The sequence below is a fragment of the Mesitornis unicolor genome, unplaced genomic scaffold (assembly GCF_000695765.1).
Source record: "Mesitornis unicolor isolate BGI_N332 unplaced genomic scaffold, ASM69576v1 scaffold21105, whole genome shotgun sequence".
Lineage (NCBI taxonomy): Eukaryota > Metazoa > Chordata > Aves > Mesitornithiformes > Mesitornithidae > Mesitornis > Mesitornis unicolor.
This window is the reverse complement of record NW_010183833.1, coordinates 2096-8222: the sequence shown is the minus strand read 5'-3', so window position 1 is coordinate 8222 and position 6127 is coordinate 2096.

The window sequence follows — 6127 nt, the reverse complement described above, 5'->3', positions numbered from 1 at the left end:
GTCCCGGCGGGGGCACCAGCAGCACCGCGTGCCAGGGACGTGGCAGTCACAGCTCCTCGTGACTCGCCCAAGCCGGGCGCCAGGAGACGGAGTTACTGAAGGCTCCAGAGGGCCAGGCGGGAGGCGAGGAGGAGGAGGAGGCCGAGGGCGTGCAGGGACTCACCGCTCCAGCGCGACACCTAAAGGGCTCCGCACATGGATGCATAAGGAGGGGTTTGCTGCTGCATCCCAGCTCTCAATTGATCCCTTCAGTTGCAGGCACCAGTGCTAGACACGCACAGGCGGCTTAAGCACTGTGGCTCCTGCCCGGGCTCAGAGGAGATTTAGGTGATGCTGGGCTTAAAATACCATCCCTCGCTTCCATCAGCACAGCTTTTTTGGCCCAGCGAGCTGTCGCAGTGCCTGTTGTCAGGCTGGGGGATGAAGGCTGTGCACGATGCTGCCCCCAGCTCCAGCAACCACTATGTCGCCATAGGGGAAGTGGGTTTGGGGCTGGCACCAACTTCTCCTCGTTGGCTCTTTGCCCTCCCTGGGGGCTGCAGAATCAGCAGCTCTGCCCCTCACAGACATAACCAAACCTGGCCAAAGCATCCCAAGCAGATGCTTAGCAACAAAGTCACAGGACATGTTGCAAAACGTACGCACGCCAAGTGTGAGGAGCAGCATTTGGGCTGCAGGAGCCACAGAGAGGTTTGCATTTTATTTTATACAGACTCGCTCTCCTCTTCAGGAATTACCTGCTGTAAAGGAAAAAAAACTATATGTTGAAGAGGAAAACAGGTGAGATGGAAAAGTGCAGTGCACACCAGCTGCCAGCACAGAGCCAAAAATCAGCAGCCCCCATGCTCAAGCACTTGTGTTTCTTCTTCCCTTATTGAACACGTTGCTTCCCAGCGCTTCTCCTCCTGCTGTTAAATGCCTTGCGGGAAACTCCTGCAAGGAACTTTGCAGGTATCAAAGTATTAGGCTGCTTGACAAATTATTTTGAAACATACAGATTTTATTATTCTCAGGTGCAAATTTCTCTAACTAAATTCCAAACAAAGATCTATTCAAAACAAATTACAGTAATTTCTTTGAACCAACTGAGAGAGGTTACAGTGCGAGGCCCCCACCCCATCTAACTCCAGTGAGACCCCGATTTACACCAGTCAGACCAGGACATGATTTCTATCAAAGGTAACATGGTTTTTGAAACAGCCACAGGCTCCAGGAGTAGAAAGGGTCTGGTCTGGGTACTTCTACTCCCAAAGCACTGAAAGTGGTTGGCAGATGGGACTTTTACACTAAACCTGAGCCAGAAAACACCCATGGGTGCTGCTGGGGCACAGTACACTGCCCCAAACCCTCTCCTCTCCATCCGGCCCCTCTCTCCCCAACCTTGGCACAGGGTGATGGGTGATGCTCCCCACCAGCACCACACAGGCGGCTGCTGAGCAGAGCTGGCTGCCCCAGCAGCTGAACTATGCCACGGAGGGAGAGAAAAGGCCTCGCCAGCTGCTGCCAAGCAAAAGTGCCACATAGTGAGCAGAACAGGAGGAGAAACAACCATCTGCACGATGGGCCAACGTGGATGCCCCCAGATTTTTTCCAAGACTTGGCAACACTTTCCCATGGGCAGAACAGCAACAGCCTCAAAAACAACCCTTCCCGAGCAGGTGAAATCTCAATAAATATTCTCCACTAAAGGAAATATTCACATATCTCATTATACTGGGGAGGGAGAGGAGCAGGTTTTGTGTCCCAGTGGGACAAGTATCCCATTTGCAGGTCTCTGGCCCTGCAGAAGAGCTGGGCAATGCTGATCCTGGCCATGGCATCTGGGGACTGAACAAGCCACATCTAACACAATGTATCAATAAGCATCAACCATGCTGAGCAGGCATTCAGCAGCTCACACATATGTTAGAGTATGTACAGCTAAGGGATGAGGGAAAGTCCCACACTTATTAGAGGGCCAAGAGCGAATGCAGCCCGCTAATTACACAGGCTAATTGACTCATTGAAGCCCAGCGCTGTCCCTTTGCATGGTCTCAGTGGGGGCAGTGGAAGGAGCCCCTCCACAGCCAGGGGGGCTGCCTCCGGTTTCACGGCCAGGGGGAGTGAGGCAGCTCTGCCCTCCCCACCAGCAGGCTCCCATTTCTAAACACCTCGCTTTCGTCTGCCGAGGTTGCATCAGCTCCCGCGCTCGTATTTATAACCAGGGTTTAAAACCTGATATTCCATTTCCAGTAGCTCGGAGGGGGTGAGCTGCATTCACAGGGCCCCCAGCCAAGCAGCTGCTGCCAGCGTGATCCCTCTTCCCTTCACATCCTGCTCAGAAAAGCTCCCCACCGTCAACCTGGTGCCATGGCTTACTGGCGTGGTCTCTTTAATTAGCTGACCGAGGCACGAGGCAGGCCCTCATTAAAGGGATAGCTGATTGAGGCTGGGCAAGGGGGATGGGGAGCTTGGTGGTGGTTTACACCATGCTGGTTAATCAAACTACATCCACACTCATGCACGTTGCTCCCTCCCTCTGGCTTCCCAGATTAAAAAGCCCTCCAAAAGCTATTTAAAAATCAATGGATAGGTGGGGAAGAGGCTGGCCAAGAGAAGGAGGGGTCTCTTTGCAGCAGCAGGCTCCATCCCACATGCTGTCTCTCCTTGCAAGAGGAGCCGTGAGCTGGAGGTCCTTCTCCAGAGCTGCTCCTGTGGAGACCAAGGAAGACTGAGAGGTTCCCTCCTCTCCTCTGTTTTGCCCCCATGCTGCAGCTCTGGGGACTCAGCCTGATGCCAACCTGTAGCCAGGAGATGGCAGAAGGACCCACCCTTGCCATGGGCCCAGTGCAATGCTGGGGACCTCCACTCCCTCCAGGAGGAAACTTCCAGCTGCTTTAGGTTATAAATAAAAAATGATCTGATGAAAACAGCCGATCTCCTGGACACCAGGATCAATCACACACCTATTAAGTGTACAAAGCAACCTCTCAAAATAACAGCAATTCATAAACCCTGACACCAGGAGCAGATTTGTAGCTTGGCTGGGACCCATCACCCACTGTGCTTCCATGTACCATCTATTTCCAGTTATTTTGCCTTTACTATTGTTCAGGGAGAGCCATACACCCCAGTCCAGCAGAAACAGCATAAAAAGGAGAACTCAGGACTGGGACTCTTAAATAAATCTGCTTCCAGCCTCAGCTGCACCAAGCATGTCTACAGAGGCCAAGTTGATTCTCTGCACACTGGATTGCTTCCATAGAAAAGGAAAATAGCATTTGCGATCCTGAAAGGGGCAGTAAAAGGACAAATTGCCTATTATTTGAAACATGCTTTGGGAACTTCAGCTGAAAAGTATCTGGGAAATACAAAATAAGCCAGAAATTCTCCGGGCAGGAGATGCTGCAGTATTGCTCCATCCCGACCTTGAGCACTGAGGATCAGCTCATGTTCAGATGCAGTGTAGTCAGGCAGGGCAGGTACCCAGTGGGGAGCAGCACGTTTCCCTTCCCTTATGAAGCATCAAAGAGAAAGGAGCATGGCAGGACCTGCCCTGTCACCCCCAGATGCTGGATTTCACCTCTGTGGTGGCAGCAGCTCGGCCACCCAGCCCTGAGCTCTGTGCTCCAGCTAGGCCCTGCAGCACAGCACACAACACCAGCCAGCAAATATCCTCCATGCAGCAGGGGCAAGACATTGTATAACCCAAATTTCAGTGCTGCAGGGACATCCCAGCCACCCAGTCCTCATGGCTGCTGCTGGGAGAGCCCCAGCCCCACCGGCTGCAGGTGGAGCAAGCAAAGCCATCACCTGCTTCCATAAACACCCAATGCTAATGAATGGAAATTACTAATTTCTGGACACTCAGAAGAGGTTTCAAAGCCCTTATCTAAGGAGCAGAGCTCCATCTGTATTACAAGTCCTCTATCATCCTGTCCTCGTTCATTCTGGGGCTCCCAGCAGCTGCTGCCCAAGGTGGAACAGATTGGAGCCACCAGACTCCCTGCAACATCGGAGACAGGGATGTGACCCCACTTTGCAGAACAGCTGTATTGTCTGATAACCCTGGAGAAGAATCTGAGCAAATGCTCAGTAAAGATAAAGAAGAAATTTAAAACCCAATCCTACTTCAGACTGGTGCATGAAGTCATTCTAAAAACCTACGGGCGGGTTTCTGATGAGAAGCTGTTCTGCAGAGAAAGCCTCTGCTGGCACCCACGGAGCAGCAGAAAATACGGGGGTGTCTTCCCACAGTCACCACCAGCTGCTCTGAGCTGAACATCCATTTGCCTGCAGCAGGGAGGCCCAGCAGGGCTGCATCGGATCCACCTCCACATAATTACCGAAACACAGCATCCCTAGGAGGGAGGCCGCCTGCTTAAGGAGGTACGAATGCCTGACATCAACACTTCCCATGGCCAGCAACACCCACCAAGCCTCAGCCCACTCGGGAAGAAAGCAGAGCATCCTCAAGAACCTTTTTCTGATCATCTCCACCACTGAGCAGCAAGGATAAGCCCACCTCCAGAGCGCAGCATTCATCATTTCTACTTGAATCTGGAATTACTTGATCTGCTCTATTTGCTGACTCCATTTCTGTTTCAACTATTGAAGAGTAAAGCCACACACTTGAAAACAGGAGGGAGACCCTGTCCCCAGGCCTGTTGGTATCTCCCAAACTTGTTCAGGCCTGCTCCTGCCTCTGCTCTCCCAGCCCTGCTGTGCCTGCCCTCGCAAGGACCCCAAGGACCTCCCCAGCTGCCCCATTTCATGCTGACTGCTCGGAGCTCCTCAGGTGAAAGGCACCGCAGTGCTACAAACTAGGAATGTGTTTGAGGTCAGAAGGAATTAAGAAACATTCATCTTTATAACTTTTAAAATTAACACAAGCCTTGCACCTTATAAGCTGACCTGAATAGACAGCAGTGTTTAAGGCAGGGAGGTGCTCTCTTGGATCATTACCTAGGAAAGCAGGATACTTCCACATTATACCAACACCAAATTTTGTTAATTATCTTGCAGTTACTCAGTAGTCAAGTTTTGTCTGTGCAAGCATAATAACCAAGCAGTTATTTTCATCCCCATTCTCCCCTCATATCAGAGGCATCATCAAATTAAGAAAAGGCAGGTTGCTTACCCATGGGCAGCAAGAGCACAGCAAATCACACATTGCTTTCACATGCAAGACTGATTGGCTGGATAAATATGGTTCTCCATCTTCACAGCAAGATGGTTTTGGGTACCAGCTCACACTGTGGTTAGCACTGAGCAATTCAGCAGCTGAGATCCGGATGGGAACACCAGCCTGAATTAAACTCATCAATCAACCTAACCCCAAATCTTCAAGAGCTACAGGACGCAGCAGCAGGATGTGTATCATCCTCACTCAGACATCTGCATGTCTTGCAGCTCATTTTAACAACAAAAATCCTGGTTTCTTCTCACCGAGGTGATGTGCAGGCTCTTGCCAATGCAGGACACAGGAGCAGCCCAGGAAAGGTCTGGGCTTGGTTTCCAGCGGGTCCCAACGACTCAGATCCAAGAGAGCCTGGAGGACAAGGGACTCCCCTGCTCTTTTCATTGACCAGCAAAAGGAAGTGGTAACAGCAGCTACCTTGCTGTCATTGGTGCTTGTTGTAGATGAGAACAGCAACAACCAAAGCTTATGACACTGTTTGCTTTGATTACAGGTTTGCCCTGTAATTAAGAACAAGAGCTACTGCAACAACAACAAAAAAATGCAGTGCAAATCTAGTGCGTGACTAACAAGGGCACAGGCACAGAGAGTCGTTCCCACCGAGCAGGGAGGGGTGAGCTGACAGCCTGCCTTTTCCGCTGGGTTCAGCACGGGGAGGTTGTCCAGGTGACGTGCTCCAAATTAAAATCTGGGTCTCACTAGGCTGGATGCTAAAGAAATGCATAGAAGTGTCGATCCCAGCTGGCCTGAGCAACCTTACCTCAGCCATAGGACTACACTTCCTTGGCCACTCATTCCTGGCAACAGATCGCTCCTGCCCAAACTCAGTTCACTCTGTTTAACAGCCAGGGAGCCCCAAGTGCCTCGACAACTCCAACACTGACACCAAAAACTTCAGGGATGCAGAAAGGCTGCTATGGAGCAGTCACAACCAGAGCAGACCTCACA